This window comes from Salmo salar, chromosome ssa28 (genome assembly GCF_905237065.1).
Source record: "Salmo salar chromosome ssa28, Ssal_v3.1, whole genome shotgun sequence".
Lineage (NCBI taxonomy): Eukaryota > Metazoa > Chordata > Actinopteri > Salmoniformes > Salmonidae > Salmo > Salmo salar.
The window spans coordinates 2,020,726-2,041,453 of record NC_059469.1 but is presented as its reverse complement, the minus strand read 5'-3'; the positions used below and the strand labels follow the sequence as shown (position 1 = coordinate 2,041,453).

Sequence of the window (20,728 nt, the reverse complement as noted above, 5' to 3'; positions counted from 1 at the left end):
CAGAAATCTCTCAGTCATTTCTCGGTTGCAAAAATTTGAATAGTTTGCCTAATTTCAGTATGACAAAACATCCAAGTATAGTGTAGAGGAGGTATTCCCCCAGGGGTACGCGCAATGCCGTCGGGGGTACGCCAAATAAAAATGTGATTCATATTTTTTTAAATATAATAATGATATTTTTAAACAGTCCATTTAGTATGGCCCGTGTCCATAGAGACACATACCAGCTCTACTTGTAGTACTGCTACTACCAGCAGTACTACACCTGCACCTGTCGACGACGCAAGTTTACATCTGTATACATCTGGCCCTTCTTTGGACACTGTGCTAACAAACCTCCAAACGAGCTTCAATGCCATACAACACTCCTTCCGTGGCCTCCAACTGCTTTTAAATGCTAGTAAAACTAAGTGCATGCTCTTCAACCGATTGCTGCCCGCACCCTCCCGCCCGACTAGCATCACTACTCTGTACGGTTCTGTCTTCGAATATGTGGACAACTACAAATACCTAGGTGTCTGGTTAGACTGTAAACTCTCCTTCCAGACTCACATTAAGCATTTCCAATCCAAAATTAAATCTAGAATCGGCTTCCTATTTCGCAGCAAAGCCTCCTTCACTCATGCTCCCAAACATACCCTCGTAAAACTGACGATCCTTGACTTCGGCGATGTCATTTACAAAATAGCCTCCAACACTACTCAGCAAACTGGATGTAGTCTATCACAGTGCCATGCGTTTTGTCACCAAAGCCCCATATTCTTCCCACCACTCCGACCTGTATGCTCTCGTTAGCTGGCCCTCACTACATATTCGTGGCCAAACCCACTGGCTCCAGGTCATCTATAAGTCTTTGCTAGGTAAAGCCCTGCCTTATCTCAGCTCACTGGTCACCATTGCAACGCTGACCCATAGCACGCGCTCCAGCAGGTATATTTCACTGGTCATCCCCAAAGCCAACACTTCCTTTGGCCGCCTTTCCTTCCAGTTCTCTGCTGCCAATGACTGGAACGAATTGCAAAAATCACTGAAGCTGGAGTCTTATATCTGCCTCTCTAACTTTAAGCATCCGCTGTCAGAGCAGCTTACCGATCACTGTACCTGTACACAGCCAATCTGTAAATAGCACACCCAACTACCTCATCCCCATATTGTTACTTATCTTCTTGCTCTTTTGCACCCCAGTATCTCTACTTGTACATCATCATCTGCACATCTATCACTCCAGTGTAAATGCTAAATTGTAATTATTTCGCCTCTATGGCCTATTTATTGCCTTACCTCCCTACTCTTCTACATTTGCACACACTGTACATATATTTTTCTATTGTGTTATTGACTGTAAGTTTGTTTATATGTAACTCTGTGCTGTTGTTTTTGTCGAACTGCTTTGCTTTATCTTGGCCAGGTCGCAGTTGTAAATAAGAACTTGTTCTCAACTGGCCTACCTGGTTAAATAAAGGTGAAATAAATAAAATAAAAAAGCTGTTCTGCTTCCACGAGCACATCCAATGCTAGCATCAGTAATTCTACATTTGTTGTTAGCCCAGCTAGCATGGACACTGACAATTGTGAATCTGATGCAGCCGAAGAGCTACTACCCCCTTACCCGGGAAAGCACCGAACAACAGACAAGGACGTTGGACCATCGAAGAGGCGCAAATATGATGAGAACTACATTGATTTGGGGTTCACTTATATTGGGAGTAGTGCCTTTCCTCAGCCACAGTTTGTTATATGTGCAAAAGTACCATCTCACAACTCGATGAAACCTTCACTCTTGCGCAGACATTTAGAAACAAAACATGCCAATTTGAAAAATAAGCCACAGGAGTTTTTGGAGAGAGAATTAAGATGACTTTCGAGTAGTGAGACATGTATAAAAGCAACAGATACTATTAATAAGAAGGGGCTAAAAGCGTCTTATATGGTGAGCTACCAAGTGGCTAGGACAGGCAAGCCCCATACTATTGTGGAGGACTTAACTCTTCCTGTTGCCACGGATATGGCTGAGACAATGCTGGGGGAAAAGGCCCAAAAAACTATACATCAAACAACACTGTTTCACGACGCATCAGTGACATGGCAGCAGATGTTTTGAAACAATTGCTGCTTCGCATACAAGCCAGTGAATTCTATGAGTTACAGCTGGATGAGTCAACAGACGTGGCAGGCCTGGCACAGCTCCTGGTATATGTCTGTTACGTTTATGGGGAGTCAATTAAGGAAGACATCCTCTTCTGCAAACCACTGGAAACCAGGACAACAGGAGAGGATATTTTTAAAGTACTGGACAGCTGTCACGTCCTGACCAGTAGAGGGTGTAGTTGGGTCAGGATGTGGCAGAAGAGAAGTGTGTAGGTTGGTTTGTTTCGTTTATTTTGGCCGTGTGGCTTCCAATCAGGCACAGCTGTAGAGGGTTGTTGCTGATTGGGAGTCACACATAAGTAGCCTACTTTTCCTTTGGGGTTTGTGGGTAATTGTTCTTGTTACTGTGTTAAACGTGACAGGACTGTTTTGGTTGTCTGTTTATTGTTTTGTATTGTATAGTGTCCGTTTGATCATTAAATATATGATGAACACTAACTCCGCTGCATTTTGGTCCACTCTCTCTAAAGACAGCCGTGACAACAGCTTTGTGACATCAAATGGACTTTGGTGTTCAAGATGTGTTGGTATCTGTACTGATGGAGCAAAAGCCATGACAGGGAGACATAGTGAAATGGTAACGCGGGTGCAAGCAGTTGCTCCCGACGCCACTTAGGTACACTGCAGCATCCACCGAGAGGCTCTTGCTGCCAAGGGAATGCCTGACAGCTTGAAAGACGTTTTCAGAAGCCACTGACAGATTTCTGTATTGGGCTGCGCTCAGAGTATCCTGCCTTGGCAAATGTTAAGACACAGATGCATTTTGCATCCACGTACCTATGTGAGAGTGGATTCTCGGCCCTCAGTAGCATGACAACCAAATACAGGCACAGACTGTGTGGAAAATTATTTAAGACTGAGACTCTCTCCAATACAACCCAACGTTATGTGCATCCTTTCAAGCACACCCTTCTCATTAACCTGTGGTGAGTTATTCACAATTTTCAATGAACAAATAAGGTTTTATATGTAAGATGGTTTAATAAAGAGCAAAATTATTGATTATTATTATATTATTATTTCTGCCCTTGTCCTATAAGATCTCTTTGTCACTTCCCACGTGCCGGGTTGTGAAAAAAACTCACACTCATTCTTATGTTTAATAAATGTATGTGTGTGTGTGGCAGGCTTACAATGATGACAAAAAACAACATTTGAGTGCGCTGACACTGGTGCTAGAGGGGGTACGCAGCTGGTGGTTGAATGTTTGAAGGGGTATGGGACAATAAAAAGTTTGGGAACCACTGGTGTAGAGAATCATTGTACCATCTAAACCGCTGTGAAATATATTTTCCATAACCCAAAAAATATTGGAAGCATAGAAATAGCGCACATAGAACAGATCTACCGCTTCTTAGACTTGCTTTCAATGAGAATGACAGATCTATAACTAACATTTATATATGAATGTGGTCGGGTCACCCAAAAAGTTACTTATTGCGGCTTTAAAATAGCAGCGCCTATTTGGAGATGTACACAATTTCTCTCTCAAAATGATATACCGTAATTTCCGGACTATAAGCCGCTACTTTTTTCCCAGGCTTTGAACCTCGCGGCTCTAAACATTGACGTGGCTAATATATGGATTTTTCCCGCTTTCAAAAAATAAAAAAAATAAAAACATTCTGTGACGTGCTCAGTTTTTTGGCGGCATGAAGCTTTCATTAGACCAATGAAATTGACAAACGGGTTAAGGTCAAACAACTTTTTTGTTTACTGTTTAGATTAAATCGAGCGCGCTCAAACTTCCCATCATTCTGATTACGGTAGTCATTTTGTCACCCTCATCATGGCAAAGACACGGAGAAATGCATATGATGTAGCTTTCAAGTTGAAGGCGATTGATCTGGCTGTTGGAAAAGGAAATAGAGCTGCTGCACGGGAGCTTGGTCTGGAGCAATGACTTTCTTGGTAGGCTACTGTTTACTGCAAATGTTTTATTTTTTGTTACAAGCCGTGTTTCATTAAAGCCTATTTATTTTTGTTACAAGCCGTGTTTCGTTAAAGCCTATTTATTTTTGTTACAAGCCGTGTTTCGTTAAAGCCTATTTATTTTTGTTACAAGCCGTGTTTCGTTAAAGCCTGTGTAAAGTTCATTTGTTTCATTGTACCGGTAGGCACCTGCGGCTTATAGACATGTGCGGCTTATTTATGTTCAAAATACAACTTTTTTTTAAATTCAGTGGTAGCGGCTTATATTCAGGTGCGCTCAATAGTCCGGAAATTACGGTACTTTAGAAACAAAAAGGAACGCAATTAATACAATGCAATTCTAAAGATGAGAGTAATGACTTACATTGCTAAATTATATTACACAGATTTTTAATATATAACCAAATATAGCCTATTAATAGCTGAATACAGAGAGAAAGCATGCCAACCTGCACGACACCAATGCATTTAAAAACTACACATGTCCAGGCCAGTAGAAATTCTGTTAGTGCCAGTAGATTTTTGGTCAATGGCCCATGACAAAATGTGTAGAATTGCTGGAAACTTGTTTTAAAACTGTAAAACATTTCACTCTGCCCCACGATAAAAACAATCCTAGGAGAAACACTAAAAACTGCAGTAATCACAGTGCAGTTATCACAGTGCAGTAATCTCAGTGCAGTAATCACAGATCCATTGCATCATGTCTTTGAGGACATTTCCTCACATCAAGGGCAACGATAGTGAGAGATGCATATTATCTGCCCTTTCATATGAAAACATAAACACCTACACAGCACCTAAACTTATATCAAAATATTAAATCCATATTGTACATGCATAACACAGTCCAAATGCACACGTACATGCTCATACAGGCCATACAGTGAATTGAATGGAACAGTATGTCGCTGTCGCTAGGCAGACTCCTTGAATTTCACGTTAGATCAGTAGTTGACCTTAACACAAATGCACATACACACACACACACAACCCTTTGGTCATGTACAGTATACTCACACATCCAAGCAAGCAACCTGGAGGGACACTCCCCCCCCAGGGCGTTTGGAATTATTCCCTTTTTCTTTAGTCCAGACCACCTGGCAAACGATAGAAACAGGTAGGAATTGAAAACACCCCAAACACACACACAAACAAACAAACAAACACACACATAGAAAACATATTGGTTTCTTGCCTAGCCTACTCTACTGTACTTAACGTCCATGGATCACTCCCAAGTTACTCCTAGCCTCAGGTGAGACGCCTTTCTAAAGCCTTGGTTAAACAGCATTTCTGTCAATCTGACACCGAAGCCTGCATTCTGAAAGATTATGAAAACTCAGCAACGATGATTCAGTGCACGCATGCCCTACATTGCTCGAAACTGGTAAGTTTTTATGCCTTAATTGGGTTGTAAATAACTTCTTGGTGTTGTACAGAGGTCTTTTTCAAAAGCAGGTTAATGCCTGTCATGCAATGACACAGCACCAGGGCCCAAAATTAGCACCCGCCAAGTGCAGGCGGGTGGTCACTGCTCCACAGTGCAAGCCTTTCAGCCGTATTTGTGAAAAAAAAGTCAAGTATGATCACATTTGTAGCAAAATAAATGCTGCAGTAGCTGTTTTCGAAGTATTTCTGCCTCGCGCTGCAGCACTACATGGCTGGGGGCTGTGAGCGCTTGAAGACATGAGTGACAGTTTCATTATTCGAAGCGCTGCGCACAGGCATAAAAGTTTATCTAATTTACTTGAAACTAAAGTCTACTGAAGTGAGACTTTGTAGTTGTATTTCTTGGCTATTTGCATAGTTTTTTTTTCACAAGCTAGGTTGTTCTTCAATGTTTGAGTTTCAACTGCAAGGGAAGAGAAACAACACAAATACAAGTCAGACTATCTATAGGCACAAACGCGTTACCACGGCAACCTCCCACCCTTAAAGGGGCAAGTGAAACATTATGTCTCATCTGTGATATTTTGGTTAAAAGCCTCAGGACACAAAAAATGAAATAAAATCAAACAATATACCACATTACTTCTTACTAGTAATACATTTATTGTTTTAGAAGCATTGCAAAGCACGCTCATCTGTTTTTGTTTTTTTTGTGTGTAATTTTAGCAGGAACAAATATTTTGTCTGGTAAAAAATCTGAGTGGCAAAAAAATGTATTAAAAAAGTACATTTTAGGATAGCACAGCACTATTTAAATATCTGAAAGAAGTGTCAACAGTTATGGTGTGTCACAGTCAAAGACATGGCTGTTGACTTTTTTGCTTGTTGGTAATGGTATATTAGCTAACAACAATCACCACTAATGTTATGCAAATGATATGTGCTCTATATCTGCACAGGAAATGTAAATGTGTATTAATCACCTGATAAAATAGTGTGACTCGCTTTGTTAATTGTTTAAATGCATCCACTCACCCATGAGGATACAATGAGAATTCAAACCGACAGACAGACAGAGACACACCACAACCCAAATAAATTGCAATGTTACCATCATCAAGTCACCATAAACTACCACTCTCTTCGCACACGCGCGCGCGTGCACACACACACACACACACACACACACACACACACACACACACACACACACACACACACACACACACACACACACACACACACACACACACACACACACACACACACACACACACACACACACACACACACAATCAACATGCCTTCTAATGGCCAAGCTACCCCATGCATGAAGGGACAGGTGTTCCAGGACTGGAGGGGCAGGGAGGGAGGGAGGGAGGGAGGTTACGTTTTTGTGTAGTGGAGAGCCTTTGGAGGTTGGGTTTCCAGCGTGGTTGCAAATCTCATGGGAGAGATCTCCTGCAACCCTCATTAGAGAATCTTACCTTGGCTGGCAACCCAGCCCCAGACCCAGCCCTGCACCCCCACTATCCATCCCTCATCTATCTATCCATCAACATAATTAACACAGAGTACATTGGTTGCACATTCTCTGCATACTGTACATGGAGGACCTCACTGTGTTCTCTTCATTTGACTACAATTGATCACTGTAAATGATCTGCATACTGTACAGTACATGCAGGATTTTGAGGCAGAATTTAAACCAATACTGTATCATGTTCTGTTCATGTGTTGCATTAATTAGTATCACAACTCACATGATAATAATATCCTTGCACCCGTGCAACCAATACAAAATTTGTGTCACACTGCCAAGTCAAACGTTGGAAAATGCGACTGTTTTGGTCGCAGTATCGAACCCTGCTGTGAGGTTCACAGACACAGGAAATCTTCTATTTGAATAGGGAGCGACACGTCACATTTTCTGGCCTATCCAGACAAAGGAACGATTTCCTGTGCCTGTGAACCTCGTGGCTATGCTTACATATCAAACGATGAGAGTCCAGCGGATGCAACAATAGCAGTTTCATCTCGCTGTGATGTTCTCATATGGCTCAACAGGAAAAAAATACAAAAACAATCTCATAGCATTTAAACCAGACCACTGTCTCTTGGTCACAGATATGACTTTGTATTTAAAGCTGAAGTTAACGAGTCTGCACATATTTGAATGGCGTCTGCGTCGCTCAGTGGACGTTTGGCAGAGAAGTCTGTCCTTAGTTATATGAAATGGTGCCAATATTGTAAGTATGAGTATGATCATATTTATTTGACAGTTACAAGAAAGGTGAAATCTTATAGTAAGTCGTTTATAATTTGATTGTTACTATATTTAGAAATATTGCAGTTATTTCAAGCCCTATTGTCTCACTTTTGTAATATCATCCATTTGAAACGCAACCAAAACGAACGGCAAATGCATCCAACAAATGTATAGAGTCACAAGCTTAATGTCGTCATTGCGTGGTATGAATATGGGACCAAATACTTAACTTTTTACTACATTTGTCACGTTTGTGTGTAGAGAAGGACCAAGGCGCAGCGTGTTCTGAGTTCCACATAATTTATTTTTGTGAAACTTTACAAACAACCAAAAGAAACAAACAAACCGTGACGACAGAGGTGCTACGTGCACTTACTCAAAATAAGATCCCACAAAACACAGTGGGGAAACGGCTGCCTAAATATGATCCCCAATCAGAGACAACGATAAACAGCTGCCTCTGATTGGGAACCATACCAGGCCAACATTGAAAACAACCTAGATAACCCACCCTAGTCACACCCTGACCTAACTAACATAGAGAATAAAAGGCTCTCTATGGTCAGGGCGTGACAGTACCCCCCCCCGCCCCCCCAAAAGGTGCGGACTCCTGCCACAAAACCTGACTCTATAGGGGAGGGTCCGGGTGGGCATCTAGCGTCGGTGGCGGCTCCGGTGCGGGGCGAAGTACCCACTCCACTCGTGGATCTGATGGTGGCGGCTCTGGTGCGGGACTTTGGCCCCGCCCAGACCACGGGTCCGGCCATGGAGCCGGGTAGAACGCCGTGCCCGGACTGGGCCTCGGCGCAGAGGAAGGCTCCGGCCATGGAGCTGAGTTGGACACCGTGCCTGGACATCGGTGCAGAGGAAGGCTCTGGCCTTGGAGCAGGACTGGACACCGTGCCTGGACTGGGCATTGGCGCAGAGGAGGGCTCCAGCCTGTGGACCGTCGCAGGAGGTTCAGGACTGTGGACCGTCGCAGGACGCTCCGGACTGTGGACCGTCGCAGGAGGCTCCGGACTGTGGACCGTCGCAGGAGGCTCCGGACTGTGGACCGTCGCAGGAGGCTCCGGACTGTGGACCGTCGCAGGAGGCTCCGGACTGTGGACCGTCGCAGGAGGCTCCGGACTGTGGACCGTCGCAGGAGGTTCCGGACTGTGGACCGTCGCAGGAGGTTCCGGACTGTGGACCGTCTCAGGAGGTTCCGGACTGTGGACCGTCGTTGGAGGTTCCGGACTGTGAAACGTCGCCGGAAGCTCTGGACTGGAAACTGTCGCCGGAAGCTCTGGACTGGGAAGGAGCACTGGAGGCCTGATGCGTGGGGCCGGTACAGGTGGCACCGAACTGGTGACACGCACTTCAAGGCGAGTGCGGGGAGGAGGCACAGGACATACTGGGCTGTGAAGACGCACTGGAGGTCTGGAGCGTAGAGCTGGCACAACGTGTCCTGGACAGATGACAACCCTCGCACGGCAAGTGCGGGGGGCTGGCACTGGACGCACTGGGATGTGGAGGCACACTGGAGACACTGCACCCATTGTACCGGAGCCATGACATGCTCCTCAAAGCGAGTGCGGGGAGGAGACACAGAACGTACCGGACTGGGGAGGCGCACTGGAGGCCAGATGCGTGAAACCGGTGCAGATGACACCGGACTGGTGTCACGCTCCTCAGCAAGCCCACGCTGCAGCTCTCTCATCGCCACCACCTCTCTCCGGAATCTTTCATTGAGTTCCTTCTCCGACTCCCTGACGGTCTTTGGCTCATTCCTCGGCTCCGCCGACCACCCCGTGTGCCCCCCCCCCAAAAAATGTGGACTGTCTTTGTGGCCGCGAACCCCGGCGTCGTCGCTGTCCTCCCTTCTCTCCCTGCGTCTGCTTCAACGGCAAGCTTTCGTATCTTGCCAAGACCTCCTCCCAAGTCCAGGCTATTCTCTCCTCGATCTCCTCGTAAGTCCAGAAGGCCATCTCCTCCTGGGCACGCTGCTTGGTCCTGTTGTGGTGGGATCTTCTGTCACGTTTGTGTCTCAGGGCTCTCAGGGCGTGACAACATTAATACAAATATAAGTGAATTTGTTGCCCTAAAATGGGGGGACTATATCCAAAAACTTTTATCATCCCTCACCTGACATACAAAACATTAGGAACACCTGCTCTTTCTATGACATTACACATTTTAGCAGATGCTCTCATGCAGAGTGACTTTCAGTAGTGAGTGCATGTTGTTGTACTGGTCCCCCGTGGGAATCAAACCCACAACCCTGGTGTTTGTGGGTTCCACTTCAATCAGTGTAGATGAAGGGGAAGAGACAGGTTAAAGACTAAATATTTAAGTGCCTTTGAATGGGGTATGGTAGTAGGTGCCAGGCTCACTTGTTTGAGTGTGTCAAGAACTGTAATGCTGCTGGGTTTTTCACACAACAGTTTCCTGCGTGTATCAAAAATGGTCCAACTTGACACAACTGCGGGAAGCATTGGAGTCAACATGGGCCAGCATCCCTGTGGAATGCTGTCGACACCTTGTAGAGTCCATGCCCCGACGAATTGAGACTGTTCTGAGGGAAAAAGGGGGGTGCAACTCAATATTAGAAAGGTGTTCACTTTGTGATGTATTGCTCATGAGTTTTTATTTTTCTTTCGTTCTTTTTTTCCCATGTATGTTTATTTAGTTTGATCCCTTAGGTCCTCAGGTGGGATGGGATTGGGATGGGGGGGGGGGGTGTAACTACCTTTTGTATGCACCCACACACACATACATACACACACATTATCCCTAGGTCCATTCACTCCATGTTTGTAATTGGCTTTAATGAAAAGCTGCATGTTTCTATTTTAAGGGCCGACTCTGCAACAAGGAGTTCTTATTTGGCCTTGTCTATGCAGCCATTTAGCGTAAAAAATAGGACCCTAGTGTAAGAAGTGGCCTTAAAATCAAAAGGCGCAATAAAAGGATAATGATCAAGAGGTGGGGGGAGTGCTACTGGAATAAGTCCATGCCGATTTCCTGAAGCGTGAAAGAATAGAAAAAAACTGGCCAATAAAAAGCGAATGTTTCTTCACCATAGCCACCCATTTTTTTCCCAGCCTGATTGGGAGCTCTTTAAGTAACGGAGAGCTAAGATCATGGTCATCTTATGTAAACTGTTGTGCTACTTCGTCGATTCCCACCCGGTTTGCTGCAGTTTGATTAATCCTATAAGGCAAAATGCAGACTAAGAATGCTAATTGAGTAAGTGTTTGTTGACAAAGTTAAAATAATTGTTGAGAGAAAAAAATATTAAAATGCACAGTACAATTCGGGAGGTACAATACAAAGCTGTTGAATGTTGATAAAAAAAATAGCAGTTCACTATTCATTCAAGCACCTTTTGTACAGCAATAAAACAAACTGCAAGATACAATAGCTCGGTGATCCCTAATCTGTGTGTCCCGTGTGGCTCAGTTGGTAGAGCATGGTGTTTGCAACGCTAGGGTTGTGGGTTTGATTCCCACGGGGGACCAGTACGGGGAAAAAAAAGCTGTATGAAATGTATGCATTCACTACTGTAAGTCGCTCTGGATAAGAGCGTCTGCTAAATATGTAAAATGTAATCATGGTCCTGGGAACTCAAAGGGGTGAACATGTTTATTTTTACTCTAGCACGACACACCTCATTACACTAATCAATGGTTTGATGATGAGTTGACTATTGTAATCGGTGTAGTACTAGGGCAAAAACAAAAATGTGCAGCCATTTGGGTCCCCAGGAGCAGGAAACTGCAATAACTGATTAGCCAGGGCAAGAACTTGGTCCGTGGCAAGAACTTGGTCCACTGACAACGTTCTAATCATCCCATTTTATAAGCACCTAGAGTTACTGGAGTCGGCATTGATCTTTGCACTTTTGTTTCAGTATTTGCTGATTAGTGAGAAAACCCATAATAATATCATTCAATTATGAAAATACAGTTAATACATTTGGATAAGTACAAGGAAGACATTCCTTGAAAAGATAGTATAGATTACACTACTACTGGTGTCTTTAATTATGATATTGATATTCTGGGTAGACTAAACTAGTTGTCAGGAGAAAATCTTTATACTGCATTATGCTACGCCAGTCAGTCAACCAACCAACTTTATGGTCTTCCCCACTCTTGCCTCTGACATCTCCGCAAATCTGTCACAACTTAATTTCTCTCCCAGTGTGTGAACATACACAGAGTTGCTACTAGGCTCGTGCCAGCCAGCGTCAGTTGGACTCCCACTCGTAAAGCCATCGCCCTGGCAAAAATAAAGCGCCCGTGCCGCACAACAAGTCTTCCTGCTCATGAAAGGGGTTGTGGAGCTAGAGGGAGCAAGCAGTCATAACCAGGACCAGGGCTGCATGACTGCTGTTAATAATAGAAAGGTGTAGCTGTGTAAAACAGCCTCTCAACTCTCCCCGTCCAATAAAAGGATGTTTTATATGTAATTACTTTCCCCTGTGAGCTGAGGTTGGCTGCAGAAAAAGACACACAGAGAAAGAGAGAGAGCAAGAGAGAGAGAAAGAGAGAGAGGGGCAGAGAGGGAGAGAGGGAGAGAGGGCTCATGAGAGTCTCGCAGTCATGATTATACTAGGAGAGGGAAGATGAAAGAAGAGGGGAGGAGGAGGGCGCTCTCTGGCAGCCGTCTGCATGGAAACTCCGGCCGAGGAGAAACAAGCAAATAAAAAGGAGAAGAAACAGAAGAGCTATAGGGACCCTGCCTGCTAGGAAATGAAGAGAGGAGGCTTAGCTCGGCTTGGCTGGAGCGAGGCGTTGAGTGAACTTTGGAAAGCCACATTTGGCTCTGAAAGCAAAACGCAGACGGTTTGTTGGTGGTGGTCTGTTTATGTGTGAGTGTGGTTGTCTGTGGTAGTGTGTTATCTCGAAGACAGCAAGACACTCGACCGCCATCGCAGCAAGCACTGATCAATTCTGTAATGTTCAACGAAGGTATGCTCATCAGTAGTTTGGGGCTGCGTTGCACTCTGCACAGGCTCAAAGAGGCCTGTCAAAGCTTTGTTTGTACTGTATGGATGTCACCATAAGGAATTCAACCGCCAGTTCACTCACGCTCACACTGAGATGTTAACAGGTACCTACACTGTTCATGAGGTTCATTGTATGTGGGATGAAAATGTTTGGGGGCCTGAATCAATCACTGCATCCATGACCTTGATAATTTATTGTTAAAATGAGAGGCTGCCTGGATCTTTAATTTAAAGACCCTTGCTCCCTTCGGTCTCAACATAGACTTTGATCTGAAGCCATTCTTGTGATTATTGTGATTTTGCCATTGTAATTGTTTGTTAGATACATTTTAGACTACAAATGCTATGATCGTATGCTATCCATTTGTTTGTCTTTTTGTATGTTCTTTGTATGCCATTTTTTTTTTTATATTTGAGTTAACCAATGATATTAGGCCACACTTGGCCATGATTACAAACACCTGTGTGTCTCTTGACACTATATAAATGACTCATCTCGCAGTGTTTTTGATGATACCCTGATGAAGACAGCTTTGCTGTCGAAACGTTGGTTATTAAATTTTTGCATCTGAGCTCTTAGAGTGTGCGGCTTTCCCTTATTTTCGAGGAATGTCTGAGCAACATAAGCCTTGTTCACATAAATAATGCATATCCGATTCGAATCTGTTATTTTTCCTGCAGTCTTAACAGCCAAAAAGCACATGGAATTGGATATTTCAAGCCACATTTCAAACCACCTTTGTAGGTTATTTGATGTCAAACACAAATCTGATTCCTTCCAATGTGACTTGTGTCTGAACGGTCAAATCTGATTTTTGTCCTCAAGTGGTTTTTAGACTGTTATTTGTCATATCTTGTTGCTTGCTAGCTACTCTGTTGACAGCTTGACAAGAACATGTGGTAGCTAACTAGCTTTTTCATTGACCCCATTTAGTCGTCTGGTCGATTGTTTGGTCGACTGAGATTTTTTTTGTCGAGCTGTCCTGGGATGGTACAGCCCATCATTATAAAACAGCCATATCCAAAGTAAGGCACACATTCCACGAGGGTATTTGCCTTCAAATCAAATCAAATTTATTTATAAAGCTCTTCTTACATCAGCTGATATAGCAAAGTGCTCTACAGAAACCCAGCCTAAAACCCCAAACAGCAAGCAATGCAAGTGTAGAAGCACGGCTTGGCATGCCATGCAATTTGAGAACATTTTGAAATAAGTGTAATTACCTTCATTTCGAAATTGCATTGGTTTTCCATAAATTGCTACTGCTTGGAACCTGAAACCATTTGTGAATATTCCTTACAGTGTGAAGATCATGTGTCTTGGGTATAATTTAAAATCTTGAGTTTAGTAGGGGAGTCTGGCTTAGACGGTTGGAGCGTCTCGCTCCGGAATGTGCTCTCTCCCACCAATTTGTGCACATTCGATGTTTCATTTCGGGCTCCCGAGTGGCGCAGCAGTCTAAGGCACTGCATCTCAGTGCTAGAGGAGTCACTACAGACCCTGGTTTGATTCCAGGCTGTATCACAACCGGCCATGATTAGGAGTTAAAAAAAAAAAAAAAGATTTCACCTTTATTTAACCAGGTAGGCTAGTTGAGAACAAGTTCTCATTTGCAACTGCGACCTGGCCAAGATAAAGCATAGCAATTCGACACATACAACAACACCGAGTTACACATGAAATAAACAAAACATTAGAGGTCGAACGATTAATTGGAATGGCCGATTAATTAGGGCTGATTTCAAGTTTTCATAACAATCGGTAATCGGTATTTTTGCCCACCGATTTGCCGAATTTATATATATATATTTTTTTTACACATTTATTTAACTAGGCAAGTCAGATTAAGAACACATTCTTATTTTCAATGACGGCCTAGGAACGGGCGTTAACTGCCTTGTTCAGGGGGATTCGGGGATTCGTTTTTGCAACCTTCCTGTTACTAGTCCAATGCTCTAACCACCTGCCTTACATTGAACTCCACGAGGATCCTGCATGGCAGGCTGACTACCTGTTACGCAAGGGCAGCAAGAACCAAGGTAAGTTGCTAGCTAGCATTAAACTTATCTTATAAAAAATTATCAATCTTAACATAATCACTAGTTAACTACACATGGTTGATGATATTACTAGTTTATCTAACGTGTCCTGCGTTGCATATAATCGATGCGGTGCCTGTTAATTTCTCATTGAATCACAGTCTACTTTGACAAACGGGTGTTGATTTAACAGGCGCATTTGCGAAAAAAGCACTGTCGTTGCACCAATGTACCTAACCATAAACATCGATGCCTTTCTTTAAAACCAATACACAAGTATATATTTTTTAACCTGCATATTTAATTAATATTTCCTGCTAACATGAAATTGTGTCACTTATCTTGCGTTCATTGCACGCAGTCAGGGTATATGCAACAGTTTGGGCCACCTGGCTCGTTGCGAACTAATTTGCCTGAATTTTATGTAATTATGACATAACATTGAAGGTTGTGCAATGTAACAGGAATATTTAGACTTAGGGATGCCACCCGTTAGATAAAATACGGAACGGTTCCGTATTTCACTGAAAGAAAAAAACTTTTGTTTTCGAGATGATGATAGTTTCCGGATTCGACCATATTAATGACCTAAGGCTCGTATTTCTGTGTGTTTATTATATTATAATTAAGTCTATGATTTGATAGAGCAGTCTGACTGAGCGGTGGTAGGCACCAGCAGGCTCGTAAGCATTCATTCAAACAGCACTTTCGTGCGTTTTGCCAGCAGCTCTTCGCCCTGCTTCAAGCTGTTTATGACTTCAAGCCGGGTGGGTATAATTTGTGGAACATTCCAACAGGAATCTATTCCAAACACTTCGTAAATAACAAGGTTGCCAAAAAACAACGCATACAAAGTTGTATAGCGGCAGAATAAGATACCGGGTAGGGAGTGGTCTATTTCATTGCGTTTTTCACTCATCACGTTTATTCCGAAAAATGTCTGTCCTCACTCTGGTTGCCTATGGACAAACATTAAGAATAAGCTACGTGGTGAGTTGATGCCTATTCGGCAGCTAGATAGCTAGGTTTGTATATGTTGCTACTTTGTATGCGTTGTTGGTTGGCAACCTTTTACTTTACGTTTTTTGGAACAGATTCCTGTTGGAACGTTCCACAAACTATACCCACCCCTTCAAGCCTATCAACTCCCAAGATTAGGCTGGTGTAAACGATGTGAAATGCCTAGCCAGTTAGCGGGGTGCGCGCTAATAGCGTTTCAAACTTCACTCGCTCTGAGACTTGGAGTAGTTGTTCCCCTTGCTCTGCATGGGTAACGCTGCTTCGAGGGTGGCTGTTGTCGATGTGTTCCTGGTTCGAGCCCAGGTAGGAGCGAGGAGAGGGACGGAAGCTATACTGTTACACTGGCAATACTAAAGTGCCTATAAGAACATCCAATAGTCAAAGGTATATGAAATACAAATCGTATAGAGAGAAATAGTCCTATAATTCCTATAATAACTACAACCTAAAACTTCTTACCTGGGAATATTGAAGACTCATGTTAAAAGGAACCACCAGCTTTCATATGTTCCCATGTTCTGAGCAAGGCACTTAAACGTTAGCTTTCTTACATGGCACATATTGCACTTTTACTTTCTTCTCCAACACTTTGTTTTTGCATTATTTAAACCAAATTGAATATGTTTCATCATTTATTTGAGGCTAAATTGATTTTATTGATGTATTATATTAAGTTAAAATAAGTGTTCATTCAGTATTGTTGTAATTGTCATCATTACAAATAAATAAAATTGTAAAAAATCTGCCGATGAATCAGTATCGGCTTTTTTTGGTCCTCCAATTATCGGTATCGGTATCGGCGTTGAAAAATCATAATCTGTCGACCTCTACAAAACATACAATTAATAATACAGTAGAACAAAAGAAAACAAAATGTCTATATACAGTGAGTGCAAATGAGGTAAGTTAATGCAATAAATAGGCCATGGTGGCGAAGTAATTACAATATAGCAGTCCTCTAGGGCGGCGCACAATTGGCCCAGCGTTGTCCGGATTAAGGTTTGGCTGGGGTAGGCCTTCATTGTAAATAAGAATTTGTTATTCTTACCTGACTTGCCTAGTTCCATTTTTTTTTAAATGACCAATAACCAGTCAAACAATCAAAAATGTTATCCGCTCACATCTATGGGACCATTTCTCCCTTCATCCGAAGCTATCAATCAAATGGACTTTGATATAGGTTTATCCAGCTTAGAAATGTTGTCTGACATTCAAAAAGACAACGTGCCCCAAATACTGTCAATGTTCCCAGCAGAGCAAAAACATGCAGATCAGCTGATGGCATTGTGTGCCTGCGCTTTTCTGAACGGAGACTGTGAGAGCAACCTGTGAGCGCATGGCATAAGGGGTGATATAATCGAATTAATCATAGACATGAGCAGAGAGTGCTTCGGGGGCATGTGTTGTATGACTAACTCTGTATTCAAGTCAAGTCAGCCAACATTAAAACCATTCACTGTCAATGCTAAGAACATTGGAACCAAATACATCATTCTCATAGACAGTACATTGTCCAGTCTCAGTCAATATTGTATAAGTAAGACACTAATGAAATCTGGTCGAATTCCAAGTCTGGCCCCATTGCCCACTCTCAGCCAAGCCCTAGAGTGTTCAGGAAAGGGTTCGACATGTTTGACTACCCAACATGCCCCTGTCTCTCTCTAGGCTCCTCTGCTCTGCTCTTTTCTGCTCTCTCTTACATCATACTACAGTGGATTCAGATCAGGACATCGGCTGCACTGCATAGCCTGCTTATATAACTGAACTTTTTCTAAGCTTTCAGCACCACTGCCCCATACAGAGAGAGAGAGAGAGAGAGAGAGCGAGAGAGAGAGTCAGAGAGACAGAGAGAGAAACCAAAAGAGAGAGACAGAGACATATACAGTACTGTAGACAAAAATAAGCTGGGAGAGGCTGAAGAAGGTCACCTCAGCACCCCTGAAGAGGGCCAGCCTGCCAGCCATCTCAAATACACACACACACACACTGTACAGACACACACACACACACACACACACACACACACACACACACAGAGGGGAGCAGGTCACATAGGGCTACAGAATGAATGCTCCACTGGCCAATACCGCTCTCTTTCTCTCTTATTCATCCCTTATGCCTACTGATATTCCCCCATGCCAAACATAAACAGTATGCACTAATACACATGTAATAGACCATGTACTGTACACATTAGTGCATTCATTTGTTTGTGATGGAACTCAAAATGTAGGAGGCTGAGTTACTGTACACAAGCGGTAAAATGTGATTACAGATGCTTTCCAAAGCTCACAATTGGGTTTATTTGTAAGAGTATGCTTTCAGAAAAATGTTTATGGTGTAATGTCTGATTTGACCAAGGCTAATAATCAACAGAGGCAAGTAACACAGGGTTTTAAACAAGTAGGTAATGATTGATGTACTGTATAGGTGGAAATCTGGATGAAAGCCAAGGGCTCGCTGTGTTAGGTTTTATCATGAAGCTAGGGAAAAATATCTTCCTCACGAATGAAAACAGCTATCAGTAGGCTATCCCCGAGAAAACGACTTGGGAGGTCGTCTTGCTTGCATCCTGACAATGTCAAAAGAAAGGGCATTCTTTCTTCGAGTTGTCCATTTGAATCAGCACAAAACAAAAGCCTTCCATTGGTAATTGAAGTCTTTGAAGATCAAGAACTTCAACATTCTAGCCAGAGAGAGGACATGCGCTGAATGTGCTTTGAATATAAAAACCTGAGCCATTGTAATATAGCTGTCAGAATTGAAATATGGGTCCATAGTATGGCAGATGTAAAAGTGCTATGGAAAGATAGAGGAGAAATTCCTTTAAAGAACATTTAAGGGTCATTGCTGTTTGACAGGGCTAAGAAAAAAGACGTACAACACATTTATTACAATAGAATAGTACGTAGCATTGTACCAAGCTATTAACATTACACAGTAACTCGTGAATTTCCTAAACAAGGCTAAATGATATGGCTGTGCATAACTGTCATGTGTTCCATTACATTTTTCAGGCCAATATTGTATCATTATGCACTATGCGAGTCAGACGGAAAATTGTATTATCGTATCAATATTAATGTAGTTATAGGCCTATAATTATCACTTTCATTCTGCAGTATCGTAGCAAATGTGATGTGTAATTTGAACTGTAACCCTTGGAAGTTGACAGAGTCAATATAAATTAATCTAAAGTATTTTCTGCAAATGTGTTACACACATACCCACAACAGCTTTGAACAATATGACATTTACTGTCTAATTTTATGCCCAAATAATATTTGAACCTCCTACACAAAAAGACACACCACATAGCCTACACACTAATAGACAAAGACGCACATACGTGCGCGTGCTTGTGTGCAGTATCATAAATCCAAATTAGGCCCCTCAATGGACAATGTGAACACATTGCACACTGACTATCTACATTGACACAACTGCATCCACAATGAAAACACTAACAGAAGCCTAATTGCGGCGGATTATATTTTAGCAACCAAACTTTAGGAGGCCAAACTAAAGCTATACTGTAGCCTACATAGTGCTGCTGATCTGTCAAACCATGCAGCTACTACAGTGCCTAGCTTGGACAGATGAATACGCACAAATGCAACATGCAAGGTGGGTAGTACACGTTTGGAAGCAAGTATGCGCCAATGAGACTCACCCGTCAGGTTCTTCCGCTGATTTAGACGAGAATACGGTTGTTTTGAGACAGAAGCTGGGATGAAAAAAAGTCAAAGCCTCCCGGTATCCAGCGCAAGTGAAGTGGTAGGGAATGCAACTGCACAACACTGGGTTTTTCCTATCTAAATCCCTCCGCAACGCACCGCGTACGGGCAAACTGTCTCGTACAGTTCCTCTATTGCACTTAAACAAAGTCGCTAGGTGCTCGTTATTTGGGATTTGCCTTTAGGTGTGTGCAAAAAAAAGTGCTCCAGTATCGTTTCGACTGTGAAATTGAATCAAGAGAACTGCTAGGATTTCTCTTCCCTCCGCTTATGTATACAGTATGGGGCGAGCATAAAACCATTTTTTAGAAAACGATCTACCGCTCTCTACAGGAATACCACTGTAAATTACAAACACATCTGCCTTCTTTGATAAAAACGACATTAAAAAATAGCAAACTTGTTTTGAATATGACGCCATCAGACTGAATAGAAATGAATGTGGTTCCGAGATGTTGAGCATCCCTTGGCATCCACACGTGTCTGGCGCGGCGCGTTATCCTCGTCCTTATAAAGGTCTGCTGAAGATGCGCTCCACCTCCTCCCTTCGGAATTAGAAAGACCTCTAACCTTGTTACCTGAAGATGAGGTGAGGATCAGGAGCTTTTTCTCTATAATACAACATAACAATTTCCAAACATACAACAATAAACACTATCATACATTAAGCATACGTGAGGAAAACATGAATACAACAATTCTTACTATAGGCTATGCTTAATAATTATTGTGTTAAACCTTCAACAGTCGTGTAAAGTACTTAGGGAAAATACTTTAAAGTGCCACTTAAGTGTTTTTTGAGGTATCTGTACTTTACTTTACTGTCTATATTTTTTGTCACGTTTTACTTTACTACATTCCTAAAGAAAATAATGTACTTTTTACTCCATACATTTTCCCTGACACCCTAAAGTACTGTTACATGTTGAATGCTTAGCAGGACAGGAAAATTGTCAAATTCACGCACTTATCAAGAGTACATCCCTGGTCATCCCTACTGCCTCTGATCTGGCGGACTCACTAAACACACATGCTTTGTTTATAAAGATGTCTGAGTGTTGGAGTGTGCCCCTGACTATACTTTTTTTTAAATAACAAGAAAATGGTACTGTCTGGTTTGTTTAATATAAGATTTTTGAAATAATTTATACTTTTACTTTAACTTTTGATACTTAAGTATATTTTAGCAATTACATT

At 42.6% G+C, this 20,728-nt stretch overlaps 1 protein-coding gene across 1 annotated transcript in view; it reads right to left on the bottom strand.

The window, feature by feature from the left end:
• LOC106589304 (thyroid hormone receptor alpha) overlaps positions 1-19,959 on the bottom strand; it is a 193,465-nt gene extending 173,506 nt beyond the window's left edge. The window contains exon 1 of the mRNA XM_014179099.2: positions 19,468-19,959. The gene's annotated coding sequence lies outside the window, so the exon portion shown is untranslated. The remainder of the gene's footprint in view (positions 1-19,467) is intronic.
• Between the last annotated feature and the right edge of the window lie 769 nt (positions 19,960-20,728).